We start from the raw sequence: 16962 nt of genomic DNA, 5'->3' as shown, positions 1-16962 counted from the left end.
CAAGTCTAGAGTAAAATAGGGAAGGAGGAAAAGCCAACACACACAAAAATGCATTACCAAGATGTTCACCGCTGTAGGCACCTGGGGCTAGATCTTACTAAAACTATCTGAGGATTTTCTAGAAAACCTCTTAGCATGGTGCACCTGCCAAGGACTGTCACAAAGAAGCATTTATCCATTGACTCCCATCCCCCATCGGTTAGGATTGCCCCAGGGTGTCAACTCCCTTCCCACTTCTGGACAAGCTCCCACCAGTGTCCTACATCCTGGTTTAGTAAAAGCTCCTAGACAGATCAAGGAAAGAACAAGGACAATTGAAGCCCTCACTAAACTGTTTTCTGCAGCTTCAGCTAGAATCTAAGGTAAGGCTGAGAAGATGAGACAAAAGGCAAAAGAGGTCCCACACCATCCCTTGCAACACTCAGATTTGCCCATGCTCAACGTTAGATCCAGTCTGTCACCTACTCTTCAGAGTCATGGCTGGCTGCAATCTCTAGTGGTGCTCGTAATTCTTTGCAAAATGTATGTTGTCCCATACGCCTTTTGTGTCCTATGACACACCATACTCAACCAGCTTGATGATTCTCACAAACAATATTAACTGAAAGAAGCCAGACCAAGTAGTGTGTACTGTATGATTTCACATGTATAAAACACAAAGCAGGCAAAAATAGTCTGTTGAAAGTTGGGATAGCAGCTACCCTTTCAAGTGGAAGAGCAGTACCTGGGAGAGGGTAAGAGGAGGTTTTCTGAGTACTGGTAGTGTTCACTTTTTGATCTGGGTGCTGGTTACATAGGTATATTCAGATTGTAAAAATTCATCAATGGGGTATGTATAATTTTCTGCATATAAATATATAATACTCCTGATATAAGTTTTTCAATGGGATGTGGCCTGAGTGAGTCTTATCTTCTGAGAGACCAATTAACAGTAGAGACTATTTCTAGCCATTGATATTTCTGGATTTGGGGCCTTTGGGCACTATGGGAACATAATGTTGATTTAACAGCATAGGCTTTGGCAATAGAGAACTATTCTGTCATTTCCTATCTGGGTGCCATTGGCTAAGTTAACTTAAACTTGTTAAGATTCAGTTTCCACGCTCCTGTTTCTGTTCAGATTGAGTAAATCTTTCACTTTTTACTTAAAAAAAAAGATTCAATTTCCTCATTAAACAATTGGAAACATAATAGTACGTAATAATCAACCTAATAATATATAGGTTGATGTGAGAATTAAATAAAATAACATACATAAAGTACCAGCACTATATCTGATTAAAATATCAAAAAATAGTAACTGTTATGGTGGGTAATAGTAGTTTTCATCTTTCTTTTTTTTTTTTTTTAGCTCCCAAGTTTTCAACAATTAACACAGACACAGGCTGCAGGTACAAGAATGTTCATTGTAGCACTGTTTGAAATAGAAAAAAAATGGAGACAATCTAAATATCCGTCTACTGGAGAATGGGCAAATTAATTGTGATATATTCATAATACAGAATACTTCTAAACAGTTACAATGAATAAACTAAAGCTACTGGGATCAACATGGATAAAATGCTGAAGGGAAAAAAACAGCTGTAGAAGACTATATACAGCTTGATACTATGTATATAAAAATTTAAAACATGCCAAACATTACTATGTACTGTTTAAGGATTCATTGTAGAAATACTGTATTATATTGTAAAGATATTGTAAAAATATAAAATCATGTGTGGAAATAAACTATTCAGGTAAGTGATTAATTCTTGGGGAGAGAGGAAAGGAATGGGTGAAAGGAAGGATACGTTGAGGCTTAAAACATATCTCTGATTTTTTTTTCTCTTGAAAAAGCTGTAAGGAAATAAGGCAAAACATTAAGATTTGACAAAGTTGGTGAAAGGTAGTTGAGTGTTACATAAACCTTTGTTTATTTGCCTGTTTGACAGTGTTCTCTATTAAAAAAAAGCAAGCATGGAGCAGAGCAGTGTACAAAATAGTCCACTTTTTTTTCCCATTTGGTAAAGAAAAACAGTTTATTTATATCAACAACTGTTGTTATGCCAGCCTGAGATCAATGGCTTTGGTGGGGAAGTGAAGTATTGGGGTTTGTCTTGTTTTGTTTTTTTAAACAGTTTTATTTTATTTTAATTTTTTTAGGGAGGGAGGTAATTAGGTTTATTTATTTATTTATTTTAATGGAGGTACTGGGGATTAAACCCAGGACCTCGTGCATGCTAAGCAGAAACTGTACCACTAAGCTATACCCTCCCTTCTAAATATTTTTTTTTTTAAATTATTTATTATTTATTTATTTAGTTGGGGTTTTTTTGGGGGGGTAGTTAGGTTTATTGATTTCCTTATTTATTTTTAATGGAGGTACTGGGGATTGAACCCAGGACCTCATGCATGCTAAGCATGTGCTCTAGCACTGAGCTATACCCTCCCCTCACAAGTTTTTTTTTTAACATACAGTAAATTTCATTCTTTTTGGTGTTCAGCTCTATGAGTTTAATGCATATACTTGTGTAATCACCACCATAATAATCTATGTAAGAACTGTTTTGTCACCCCAAAATATTCCCTTGTGCTATCTTTTATAGTCAACCCCTCCTCCTTACCCAACCCATGGCATCTACTGATCTGTTTTCTTTTCCTATAATTTGGGGTTTTTTTTCCAGAAAGTGGAATAAAAATATATATATAGTTTTTTGAGTCTGTCTACTTTCACTTAGAATAATGCGTGTAAGATTCATCCATGTTGTCTGATCTGTCAGTAGATTTTCCTTTTTTATTACTGAATAGTATTCCATTGTACTGGTGGACCATAGTTTTTCCATTCACCAGTTTTAAGGCACTGAGATTGTTTTTAGTTCTTGTTGACTGTGAATAAAGCTACTATAAACACTTATATACAGATTTTTGTTTTTACAAAAAATATAACAAAACATACAAAAAGACCTAAGTTGTTATTTCTCTTGGATAAACTGCTGAGTTGCATGGTAAGTATAGCATTGCTGAGTTGTATTTTAAGTGTATGCCCAACATTATTAAAAAACAAAAAACAACCAAACTCTTTGCCAAAGTGGTTATACCATTTTGCATTTCCACCAGCAATAATGAGAGCTCCAGTTGCTCTGCATGCTTATCAACATTTGGAATTGTCAGGTTTTTTTGAAAATTATTATTTGTTTTTAGCCATTCCAATATGTATGTAGTGGTATCTCAAGGAAATCTGCATTTCCCTAAGGACTAATGATATTTAGCCTCTTTTTATGAGTTGATTTGTCATCTGGACACCTTCAGTGAAGTATCTGTACTAGTCTTGTGCCCATTCTTTTACTGGGTTGTTTATTTTCTTATTATTGAGTTGTGAGTGTTCTTTATATATTCTAGGAACAAGACCTTTATCAAACGTGCGATTTGCCAATGTTTTCTCCCAGTCTGTGGTTTGTCTTTTCATTTTCTTAACAGAGCAGAATTTTAAAATTTTGATTAAGTCCAACTTATCCATTTTTTCTCTTGTGAATCATGTCATAGCTAAGAAATCTTTGCCTAACCTGAGATCACAAAAAGTTCCTCCTAAATTTTCTTGTAGAAGTTTAGTTTTAGGTTATCATTTTTTTTAAAAGATACAATCATATACTTTATATCCACAGTCTATACCTGGAAGGATACGCAAGCTTTCCCCTGGGGTGGAAAAACAGTGTGATTTGAACGTGATAGAGAAACTGACTCTACACTATGTACCCTTTTGTGCTTTTGATTTTTTTCTTAAATATACACAGTACTGTACCTTAAAAATAACAACAAAATAGGAAATTTCTTTACAAAGCTGAATCTCTCTGAAACACTGTTTCACCTAACACATTTTAAAATCACCACGTTTGTTGGACTGAATGACTTCACCATAGTTTCAAACCCTGAGATCTTTTCTTTCACAGCTGTGAAGGGCTCCAAAAGCCTGTCAGTCCTCAATGGGTTGAGAACCAAGTCCAATTAACTGGCAAAGAATTAACTGGGCCAATCAGAGAGCGAGATGCAAATGAGTGAATCTGACTACATAAAGCTTCCTCACTGCTGCCTTGAACCTCGTAAAATTGAGACTGTGAATGTTGCTGCCACCTTTCGGCCACATCTCTCAACAGCAGGTTCATGGAAATAACCCACGGAATCACACTCAATTGAATCCTCTGTGGGGTTCTGGGTTGGAGAAATGGGGATTTAAACATTTTTCCCTTTGCCCGTCAGACCACTACTCTGCCACAAACCCAAATTGGTAATAGGAGTTCCTAAGTGTGGGAGCTGTGGCATCAGAATCAGATACCAGTTCTATACCTCAGTTTCCTCATCTATAAAGTGGAGATAACAGTAGCTCCTTTGAACAGATGTGAGGATTGAATTAGATCACGTAAAGTGCTTACCACAATGCCTGGCACATAGTGAGCAAACTATGTGCTAGGCAAACCTTCAGAAACTTCTTCCATTCTAACTTGACAAATTGTTCCTTGACACACAGTAGTCCAGTAGAAAGACTTTTAGCACCTGGCTCCACCCCGTATGACTTGTGAACTTGGACAAGTGTCTTAACCTCTCTGAACCTTATTTGACCTCACAGGTGGTTTTGGATTTTACATGAAATCATCTATGTAAAGCACCAACCACAGTGCCTGGCATGGAGTGGAATAAATAGAGTGATGATTAACACAGAAGTAGTTACCAAGTATAGCCAAAGGTTGAACAGCTCAGGTTGTAAACAGGCAGGCCACCGGAGGACACTAACCTACAGATATTTTAATTCAGCCCTCAGGGTCTTACAATTTTTAAATTACTTGCCAGACAGAAATTTCACATTTCGGTCCAGATTCTTAACTTATTTTATAATGTGAAGCTCTGAAAAGGTATCACACCAGGTCTACAAGGAAGATGGCATATAACAGAGAAATCTAATTTCTTTGAAGGGAGCCAAGTAATGCTCCCTGAAGAAGTGATGTTAAAATTGAGACGGTGAAGGTTGTGTAGGGGTTAGCCTGGTAAAGAGAGTGGGGACAATGTTCCACGCAGAGGGACTAGCAGGTCCAAAGGCCTTGAATCAGGGAGATTAGTGCCTCCAGGAAACTTGAGGAAAGCCTGGTGGCTGGAGCACAGTGAAGGGGAAGGTGAGAAGAAGATGAGACTCCAGCTGGCACCTTAAGGATTTTGAGAGTGGATGTAGTTAAAGGCTGGAAGCTGGGAGGTAGCCAACTGGTGTAACAAACTGAGGAGCTAGACAGGGTCAGAATGGATTAGGGTCAGGGGTCAACAGCGAGCAGCTGAGAAAGCAGAGGTGTACTAGGATGGATAGGATCTCGATCTAACAATGCCAGGCACACACAGGAGAGCCTGTCAGGTATGATCTGGCAAACGGCTGACTTTATAAGAAACAAGCCAAGCTGGACACCAAGGTGAATTTCTTATGTTCATTTTAATAGGGGAAAATGAGAAGAATAAAGATTTGGTCAAGATATGTAACCAACGAGATACAGAGCTAGATTCACAACCCCTATTTTAAATTTGCTGCTTTTCTCACTATATTAGTTTTCTCAAGGTGAATAAACTCAGCACCAATATGTTGTTGATAATAATATATTTTATTTACTGAAAGTTTGCTAAATGTTAGGCTCTGTGTTTATGTACATTACTATTTCACTCAGTTAACAAATATAGTCCACACAAAATATTATGTACCAAGGACTGTTAGGCACTGAGGACACAGGATGAATGAGACAGACACTATCCCTGTCCTGTGGGAGTTCACAGTCCAGAAAGGAAATGGGTCATTGAAGAAGTAATTACAAAGGGTAATTGGCAGGTCCTACAGGGAGAGTGTAACAGTGAAGCCAAGCTACCATGGGCAACAGGGAAGACTTTCTGGAAGAAGTGACAGTCTAGCTGAAAAAGCAGGAGTGAAACACAGGGGAAGACTGTTCCAGAAAAAGAGAACAGCCTCTGGAAGGCATTATTCTCACCATAACCTGATGAGGCAGGTGCAAGGATTATCCCCTTTTCACAGATGAGAAAACTGATGTTCTCAGAGCGATTAAGTAACTGACCCATGAGACAGCGCTGGAGCCAGGATGTAAGCCTGGATCTATCCAGATCAAAGCTCATTCTCTTAGCTGCTAAACTAGGTATTTCTATTAGTTTGTCCGTTCCTTCTAAGGGTCATGTGAGTGGAATGGAATATTAACCGAGATGCCTGTGACGCAGGAAGTTGAAATCACGGCTTACAAACTGTGCAAGCACGTCTGTGTCAGGGTTGGCTGTCCGTTTTGGAATGACAGCTATTTAGTGACACATCTCTTGTGCTAACATCTGAATGGATGTTCAGTTCAATTGAATACGATCCAACAGCGATATACTGAGTGCTCTACTATGTGTTGGGAATGGTGCCAGGCATTGTCAGAGTTACAGAGATGATGAGGAAAGTTCCCAGGTACTGGGCTAAAGATCATGGTAATTGCTAACAAATTAAAAAACTAAATAACAAAGCCATAATGCTGACAGTCAGAAACCATGGGTAACTTACCAAAATAGCTACCATGTTTTGAGTATCAATCATGGGCCAAGCACTGCATGAGGTACCTTAATGAAAATGAAAATATCATGATCATAACTAAAAACTAAAAGCCCATATTGTGAGACTGTGTTGAACAGTTTACATGTGTTATCTCTTTAACCATGTTCATTTTATAAGCTAGTATCAAATATTAATGACACTAATACTTTACACCAGAGATTGACATACACCAGAGATTGCCACATTATAATTGACTGTACTTCAATTTAAAAAATTTGACCATTTTACAGTTGTGGAAACTGAGCGTCAGAGATTTTTGCCTGAGATCCCAGGGCTAGTAAATGGAAGAGCTAGAATTCAAACCCAGGTCTGTCTGACTCCAAAACTTGGGCTCTAGACCACTGCACCACACTATCTTTGCAAGGAGAGTCAGCCTGTAAAAACCCAGGGGAATGTGGTATGATCTGAATAGCCAGGCACACGTTCAGACAGGAGAAATAAATATCAGTGCTTTTAAAACCCTCTGGGGAAGTAAAGAAACAGGGAGAAAAAATAAAACAAAGCAATGTGTCTAGGAAAGGATATATATATATATATCAATCACTGTGCTGTACACCAGAAATTAACACAACATTGTAAATCGACTATACTTCAATAATTTTTAAAAAGCGTCTAGTAATTAAATACTAGTTAATCCCTAAACAGAGAGCCTATCCCGAATACTTATACTATTCTTTTCTATCACTTAATTCTACTTAAATTTGCCTCTAGAATTATCTTTAAATTTAATTAGTAGCTAAAGCTGAAAACTTTTGGTATCAAGATATACCTCTTTTAATTCTTTTTCTACATCTGTGTGGGAAAGAAAAGAAATTGTTTCACAAAAGTCAGTGTCAAGCAATAAGTGACCCCATTAAGGTTGCAATGCAAGCTGTGCTGTACTTTGTGAACTGGGGGAAAAAATCCCTTGTGGGAGGCAGGGGCCAAATGAACATCCTGTCTCCATGATTATTTGTGGCCGTGGGCAGGGAAGTATGTGGCCTCATTCCAGATGTTCAGACACAGCCAGAGGTGAAATCTCTGTAGCTAAGGAAGTGCCCAGAATTGGTTCTATGACACATGGACCAGGAAGATCATTGTCATTGTTGTGTTCAAACATATGTTTTGCACTGTTGTGTTCAAACAAATGGATGTTTGTGTATCCATCTGCTCATTCACCCTTTGTCCCAACATAAGAATGTAACAAAAAAACCTAATACTTATCTAGTGCCACTTTGTATATGCTATATTATTGTCTCTTAACAATTTGTTTAATACTGTAGAAATGAGTTCAAAGAGGTGGAACTTCTATCACAGCAACTATAACAAATTACTTACTATAATTATCCCAGTACTCAAACAAAAATAATGGCTTCCATTTATTGAGTACATATATGTGCCAGGCACTGTACAGGGCACTTCTCCTACATTATCATGTAATTTTCACAACAACTCTGTAGTGTAAGAACTGCTACCCATTTTACAGAAAATGAAGCGGACATTCAGGAGGTTAAGCAACTTCCCAAGGTCACAGAGTGAGCAAGTGGCATCTGGTTATGTGTCCATCTCTTCACTGATTACTGTAAATTTCTTGAGGGCAAGGACTGAGTTTTACTCATCTCTGTATTGCTAGTGTCCAACACTGCCTGGCACAGAGTAGGCAGAATCCAGTACATATTTTTGAATAAATGAAAGAACAAATAGTCCCCAAGATGAGCGGTAGAGCTACCACTGGGATGCAGGTCTTCTGTCTTCAAGTCTAGTGTGCTTTCCACAATCACATATTGCCTACCTAAATCAGGATTTTGATTAGTCACTCATGTGCCTCTTTTACTCTGGAAATTCCTAGTAGACATTTTCCATATGAGTATGACAGAGTGATTCCACTTATAGGTCTTTATCTTACAGAAATACTAACATAGGATCTATTACTAGTGCTCTTACTATTGGCATTTCAGCAAAAAAATTGAAAAATAAATGTTCATCCATGGAGGAATGATTAAATGGAACATCTATTCTATAGAGTATCATTTAACTTCAAAGAGAGTAAGGTAGATCTCCTTCTACTGATGTAGAAGAATGGACACAAGATTGTATTAAAAGAATAAGCAGGTTTCAGAATGTTAAGTAGGTTTTAGTGTGCATAACAGCAATCCTGTCTTCAACATTTATTGCAAACTTTGTTTCAAGCACTCTGTAAAGTGTGTAATGTGTATTACCATATTTCACTGAACCTCAGGTAATCATTTATTGAATGTTTACACCATACTTGGACCTCTGCTAAACATTCTGATTCCAGAGATGTAAAAATCTGGGAAAAATTTGCTTCTTAAAAGCAATTAAATATGGTATTTTGCTTAATCCTTATAATAGTATAAAGTAGGTAGCATCATTTCTTCCATTTTACTGATGAGAAAATTGAAGGACAGAGAAATCCAAGTAACTTGCCTGTCTGTAAGTAGGAGAATACGGTACAGCCCCATAAAAAAACAATGAAAGAGTTCTGGATAAAGACAATGGCTGTAATTTCTCATGCATGTAATTTTCCTTTCCACTTCCTCCCCTCCCAATCCCATCCCACTTCATAAAGGATTATTTTAAAGCATAAGGAAAGGGACAGGGGGTAATAAATACAACAGAATTTTACAGTGAGGAACAGATGAATGAGAGTTAATAGGCCTGGCAGAACCAAGAACACTGAATCCTGGACCTGAGACTAGAGAAAGCTGAGAAGCAGCCTGGATATGTTCAGGAATTAACATGTCACTGGTATCCCTGGAAGTGGGGGTGAAGGGCAAGAAGGGCAACTAAAATAAGAAGGACCAGTTGAAGGTATATTGTCTTCTGCCACTGTACCCTCCCAGTGACTGCCCCTCCTCCACCTCTGCAGAAATATGGAGGTTTATTCTCTTGAGAAACAAAAGCAATCTCTGGAGTCATAGGGGTCATCAGGCACAGCTAAGAGCATCATACCAAAATAGGGGGAATCAGTAGACTTTTTTCCATACTCTGCTCCCAGAATTCTGGTAGCCAGCCCTTTACCCCCTGGGAAGATGAATCTTCTTCTTCTTCTTCTTCTTTTTTTTTTTTTTTTTGAGTTTTCTTCTTTGAGGAAAATGAAGTCCAATGTGACAGATCTAAAGATAATGGCATTGAGAGGTCTTCGAGTTAAAGGTTCCTCATTGTCATTGGTTCATGGACAAATGACCTCATGCACAAATAACCTCATGGTCAATGACTCACCCCTTCATGCAAAGAGTTTCCAATCAGCTTTTAGTCCCCCACCTTTATTCATGGGCAGAAAACTAAGGATTACCAGACATGAGGCTTTCCTCTAACAGAAAAAAAAGAGATGAAAACAAACAGAAAAAAGAAACTTGAAAGAAATTGAGACAATGCAGAGAAAGAAAATTTTAAAAAATATCATGCACATCCTCAAATAGAAGAAAAGATACCTGAATATATGAAATAATAATAAAGTATTCAGAAGGGAAAAAAGTCCTTTGAAATTAAAAAAAAACATGAAAGTAGAGGTCAGTGCCCAAAAGAAAGACTGGAAGATAAAGAGAAGGACATCTCCTAAGAAATACAGCAAAAAGACATAGATAAGAAAAATAGGAGAAAGAAAGATAAAAAAATTAGAGGGCCAGTCAAGGAAGTAAAATAGCTGGATAAAAGTTCCATAAAGAGAGAATATATATAAAAGAGTTAAAGAAAGCATAAAATAATTCAAGAATATTTCTATAAGATTCCAGTTTGAAAGGGTCCATGTCGTATCCCTCACAATGAATGAGAATAGACCCACATTATGACTCACCACTGTGAAACATCAGAATACTGCAGACCAAGACAAGATTCTTTAAGCTTCCAGGAAGTTAAGAAACTGATCCCATATAGAGGATCAGAGACTGGAATGGCTTCAAACTTAACAGCAACCCTAGAAGTAGAAAAGAAGGGAGGAATACCTTCAAAATTCTGAAAGACGATGATTTTCAACCTAAGATTCTATACCCTGTTAAACCACCGATACCAACAATTAACAGGTGACTAAGACACAGTCGGATATACAAGGTGTTAATAACATTTTACTTCTAATGTGTTCTTTTATAAGATACGGCCACCAAAACTAGAGGGCAAACAAAGATAAAGAAAGTTACGGAGTAAGTCTTGAAAGTTCTCATCACGGGGGGGGAAATGTAACTATATCATTATATTGTACATCTGAATTAATATAATGTTATATGTCACTTATATCTAATTTTTTTTTTAAGAGAAAGAAAGCATGGGATTCAGGAAACAGGGGAGCCAATAGAAGAGAGAAGCAAAGGGAATTCCCAAGAGGCTGGAAGGAACATTCTAGGATGACAACTGTGATCCACACATAGAGCACTGCCTATCTAGACTGGAGCAGTAGAGTGACATACAGAAGAGAATGACATACAGAAGACTATTGCATTCAAGAACTCTGCTGCTATTGTATTCTCTTTTTTAAACTTAAGAATATAGATCCAAGTGAGCCTGACCTGATTCTTACCTTCATTCAGCTTGTCTTGACCAGGTTAGTAGTAAAATGCGTGCTCTCCCAGAATCAGGCAATAGAGCAAGCAAAAAAGAGATAGTAGGGGGAGGGTTTAGCTTAAGTGGTAGAGAGCAGGCTTAGCATTCCCAAAGTCCTAGGTTCGATTCCCAGTACCTCCTCTAAAAATAAATAAGTAAATAGACCTAATTACCTCCCTGCCACCCACCCAAAAATATATAAACACAAAAAAAAGATAGTAACATCATAGCTTTGGGCCTAAAGCCACCATTACCAGCCTCTGGCCACACCAGTGCCTTCCTGCCTCTAGGATCAATCACCCTGAAGGGCCAATAGTTTAGGTCAGGGTCTCCAAAAGGTGATGGGCTTTCTGGCATCAATCATCAGATCCCTCAGATGGGAAAGAGGGTTCAAAGCAACTAAGGCTGGTTTAAGTAACTTTCTATCTTGAGTTTGCCCTTTTCAGTTGAATATGAAGGTTCTTGCAGAAGGTCCTGTGGGGTAAGAGTTAAATATCCCTTCCGCCACATGAAGGAATGATCAGGGGTGGACAGGGAGACCTCCCTGTAGGGACCATCAAGAGGGGATGACTGAGCTGTATGTTATAAACCAGATTATCTGGATTCTTGTGTTACTTGATATCACTGGCATTAAAAAAAGGAGAGGGGAGGGAAATGTTATAGAGTAAAAGGAAGCTAAGAGACATTACATTATGAGTATAACATACTGACCTTTTTTTGGTCCTGACTGAAACAAACCAATGATAGAAAGACGTTTTTGAGGCAATTAGAGAACTGTGAATAATAGTTGACTATCATGTGGCATTAAGAAACTATTGTTAAGTCTTTAGATATAATAATGGCATATTTTTGTTTAAATCTTTGTAAGTTGGAGATGGACACTAAAGTATTTAAGCATGGAATGACATGGTATCTGGGATTTGCTTTAAAATATTCCAGAAAAAAAAGTGTAGGAGGATACAGGGATGAAACAATATTAGCAAAGTATTGGTAATTATTGAAGCTGGGTGATGGGTACATGCAGGTTTACTAAACCCTCTTTCTACTTTGGGGTGTGTTCGAAATTTTCCACAATACAGTGCTCAAAAAAAAAAAGGAGGGAAACAATCAGTACAGAAAAATGGTAAATACAGATAACCAAAATGGGAAAAAACGATATTATGCATAATCCTAGCATTCCATTAATATTTTATATCTCTTTCTAGTACACACACATATGCATTTTAAAATTGGGATCATATCTGATATATTGTTTTATAGCCTGATTTTCTCTCTTTATATATTGTGAACTTTTTTCCACGCATTAAACTTTTCTACAACAACATTCTACAAAGTTGCATGGTATTTCACTGTGTGAATTGTTTTCTATCATTACTGCGGTTCTTTCTAGTGTTTATTTATTTATTTGTAATTGTGAATAATACAGCAAAAGGTACCAGCCTTAATAGTTTTCTTGGAATAAATTCCTAAAAGAGGAGTTGTTGGGTCAAATCTTAGTTTATTTGCACAAATTAGAATTGGAGGACTCACTGTCATCTCACCTACCTTTGCTTTCTTTCACCCATGTTCTTCTCCTTATTCATTTTGAAAATGTACTCATCTTTCAAGACCCACTTCCAGCCCTGAAGTCCTTATGAGATCTGTCCTCACTTCTTTAATTAGATTTCCAGTTCCTAGAAAGCAGAAAAGAGGGGACCAGTTTTGCCTCCAACCATAAGATCTAATTTCTGAACACCTGAAAATGATGTGCAGTTCTGGTGATGAGTTGCCTGGAACAATGGTTCCTAAACCAGAGATCTTCACATTCACCTAGAGAGACTGATAAGGGGAAAATACAGATTCCTAGGTCCATACCCAAGATTCTAATTGGGTTGGTTGGGGAGCTTCTGATGATCATCAGGTTTGGCCAATGCTATTTTAGAAACACTTTTCCCACTTGCTGTTACTTCTCAGTTCTCTTTATTGGATTATTATTTCTTCCTGTTTCTCTAAGTGCCATTTATTAGAGTTTTTCCAGTATTTGCATTTCAGGTGATCCATGTTCACAAGGCATATGGAAATGCTGCCCAAACCCTGTTTCTTTACAAAATATGATGATAATTTATCATCACTTGAACTTCCTTAGGTCTCAGGGAATAAATCATTCCCTTCCCACCTGCCACGTCTTATCTGGTTAAATGACACAGTCCTCAGAGGTCTCTTGTAAGACTCCAGACATAGACAAGGAATGTTCATCACACTCCACTGTTCCCACTTTGGCCACCAATGTAACTGCCTGAGGAGGCTCATAGAGTTCCTGGCCTGGGTTGAGACTCACCAACACCAACACCAACATCCTTGCCTCAAAGTAACAGAGCAATTCCTCAAAATCCACAGTGTAACAAAGTGGAGTGTATTTCAGAAAAGGGTAGATGAGAACCCTTTTCCTCTACCTTGTCACATTTTGTCACCTGGGCCCCAGAGTAGCTCTGCCTGAGACTTTGAACGACAGAGGAAAAGAGCTTTAACCTACAGCCCCTTTCTGTACAGGGCTCAGATACAGGCAGGTCCTCAAGGCTGGGTGGGGGGCACTAATATCATACACAGAATCAGGCTATCTTTCTCGTGCAAGCTTTTCTCTTTCTCCTCATCAATATAAGCACCCTTCTCCTGCAAAAAACGTATGCAAATACGATGAGCAATACAGAGCAGCAGTTGAGTCGTGAGAGTTTACCTCTCACAGCTGTGACCTTGGCTGTTTCTCCATGAGCCTCAGTTTCCTTACCAGTAAAACGGGGATAATAATAGCTACCTCAAAAGATTGCTGAAAGAGTTTAAAATGTGACAGTCTTTGCAGTTTTTTAGCACAGTGCCCAGAACATAGTAAGTGCTTATTAAAAGGTAATGCTGATTATCACCTGTAGGACGCCTACCTCATCAGGCATATCGAATAAGGACTGAATTTCAGGAGTGGGCCCAATTTAGGTCAGTCTGGGACCTAGAACAGTATTATGACTGATTATTTTAAAACAGGACACACCTTATATGTACAAATGAATATTGTTTAGTTCAAGTTGTCATCACCTTGGAGGCAGTACACTTACTCCAGGGATATTTCTACTCTCCAGAACATTTTTGGGATACCCAATTCAGAAATGTCTATAGGGTCTATGACACATTCTTTTTAATATCTTCATTGGTAGCAAATCTTTATCTTCAGTAAAGATACATTCAATTTGTGAAATAATTAGAAGTTGGTGAATAACTAAGGTACAGGGGAAAATGAAGTAAGACGGATTTTCTTATATGGCTTTTATATGGATTTTGTTCTTTTAAAATAAAGTAATTTTTAAAGGTAAAAGCAATAAAGTCCAATTACATTAAAACAGAAAAAAATGATCTTTAGCTTAACTCTTTAATACAACTGCTATCATTTTGGTGTGTTTTGCTTATCTTTCCTTAATATACAGTCTTAAAAATAGAAGTAATAGTGTACGTATAATTTATAACATGCTAACCTAGTTTAAAATTACATCATAAGCATATTTTCAAGTTGCTGTAGTCCTCATAATAATAATTTTAATGACTGCATAATATTTCATCGAGTGAGTATGTCAGAAGTTACTTAACCACCTTTTTTGCTGAACATTTAGGTTGTTTCAAGTTTTTGATTGTTATGAAATATATGTAGCTTTTCCCATATTTTTCTTATTTCCTCAGCCTGGATTACCAGAAGTGGGGCTGTTGGATCAAAGGGTGTAAGGATTTGATGGCTCTTGGTATTTACTTCCAAATTATTTTCCAGTAGGTTTTCACTAATTTATAATGCCACTAGAAATGTTAGAATACCCATTTCACTGCATCTAAAACAAGCACTTGCTATCATAATTTTAATAAGTTAGTAGCTAGAAAAATATTTCATACAAACTAATTCTGAAGTGAATTGGTTTGACTTCTGCCTTTCCCTTCCCCCCAAATCCAAAAAGTTATTTGAACAATGGCCAAAAATTATAAATAAGCATGTAATTTCTCAAAATTAGTACTTTAAAGGGATTCACTTGTTTAGATGTTTGTCTTCTGATATATTTGTTTTTTTTTTTTAATTAGTCTCATCACTTCACAGTCATATCTCCAAGAAAAAACATAGAAACAATTATAGTCAACTTGACAAAACGCCAGTGTGATGACTCACGTCCTGTCTGCCTCTAGAGTTCAGTGTTGTGTTGATTCTATATGTTGGGTCCCTTACTACTAAGAACCTGCCATTGCCGAAGGGCATCCTGAGCGTGGGATCCTCTCTCCTTTGAAAGAGGGGAGATCACCTTTTAAAGGGAATAGAGAAGACTGACTCCTCCTCTGCAGTCATACCTATCACATCAGCTAAAAAGCAGGACACAGACAGGGTGGAAAATTCCAGATACTCTTACTCCCCTACTAAAGCAGTGATCTTTTTCTGTTTTGTTTTGTTTTAAATTATTACTACTTTTTAGTTACATAAGAAATATATATTCATCATAAAAGAAAATAAGATAAGGAAAAACAATAAAAAGTACAGCTTATTTCCAACACCAAGCAAAAGCCATTAACATTTTGAAGTATTTACTCTCATATCATTTACATTTTGAAGTATTTACTCTCGTACTATTTTCTCTTTAGTTCGTGCTTTATAAAAAATAGCATGTACTAAGGAGGGTGGCTACAGCTCAGTGGTAGAGCACATGCTTAGCATGCATGAGGTCCTAGGCTCAATCCCCAATACCTCCATTAAAAAAAAAAAAAAAGCAAAATATACATGTTGTTTTTAAACTTTTTTTTCATATAATAATAATTACAGCTCATAGCCACATAATGTTTACTATGGGCCAGATACAATTCCAAGTAGTTTTACACATAATAATTCATTTAGTTCTCACAATAGTTCTATAAGGAAGGCAGTATCAGTATTCTCATTTAATGATAAGGAGACTGAGGCACAGAAGCAATTTGCCTTCGGTCACAAAGTTAGTAAGTGAACTATCTGGAATATTTTTCCAAGCCATTAAATTCATTTCTGCAGATTTTTTTGAATGGCTGCAAGGTATCTCATTGTGTGGATGAAATACCATTTAATTATTCCACTTCCTTTTATGAGGCATCTAGATTATTTCCATTTTTTCTGTTATACACATCAGTAAGATGACCAGCCTTACACTGGACCTTTGTGCACATCCTTAATTCCTTAGGCTAAATGCTCTCAAGAACAGTTGCATTGATTTTTATTTCCCCCAAAGAGGTGTTCCTTTCTCTGTGTTCTCTGTGACCTTGAATGTTATAAATCTACCACTTTTGCCTATAGCAACATTTAAAAACTCATTTTACCAGTTCTGGGAAATAAATTCAAGTGCTAAAAAATACGTGATTTCTCCAGAGTAAAAGAACCAAGGTCTAAAATCTGCTCCCTTTCCATAACCTGCTTTTTACAGATGCTGAATCTCATGGCTTATACACTAACTCATCACAGAGGAATGAGGAGTGTTAACCTGGGACAAACCAGCTTAGGCAGGCAAGATTCTTGCGGTCTACAAGTCAGCATTCACTAATTCACTCACTCACTCACTCACTCATTCAGTAAATATTTGAAAGGTTATGCTGTGAATAGGGATCATGGAGGTCACAGAAAAAAAAACTTTTTAGAACAATGCTAAATAAAACATTTAACACATTACCTGGCACATAATAATTGCTCAATAAGTCAATATGCCAACAGAAACAGACTCATAGACATAGTAAACAAACTTAGGGTTACCACGGAAGGGGCGTGAGAAGGGATAAATTGGGAGTTTGAGATTTGCAGATACTAACTA

General features: G+C 37.3%; 1 long non-coding RNA gene across 1 annotated transcript; it reads right to left on the bottom strand.

Moving 5' to 3' along the window:
* Positions 1-5596: 5596 nt before the first annotated feature.
* On the bottom strand, positions 5597-16962 carry LOC116668318. The gene is made up of 3 exons (XR_004325449.1): positions 12686-16962; positions 10401-10520; positions 5597-9720 (listed from the first exon to the last, which is right to left on the bottom strand). It is a non-coding gene; the product is annotated as an uncharacterized LOC116668318 (long non-coding RNA).

The sequence above is a fragment of the Camelus ferus genome, chromosome 13, assembly GCF_009834535.1.
Source record: "Camelus ferus isolate YT-003-E chromosome 13, BCGSAC_Cfer_1.0, whole genome shotgun sequence".
NCBI lineage: Eukaryota > Metazoa > Chordata > Mammalia > Artiodactyla > Camelidae > Camelus > Camelus ferus.
This window is presented reverse-complemented; position numbering and strand designations above follow the sequence as displayed.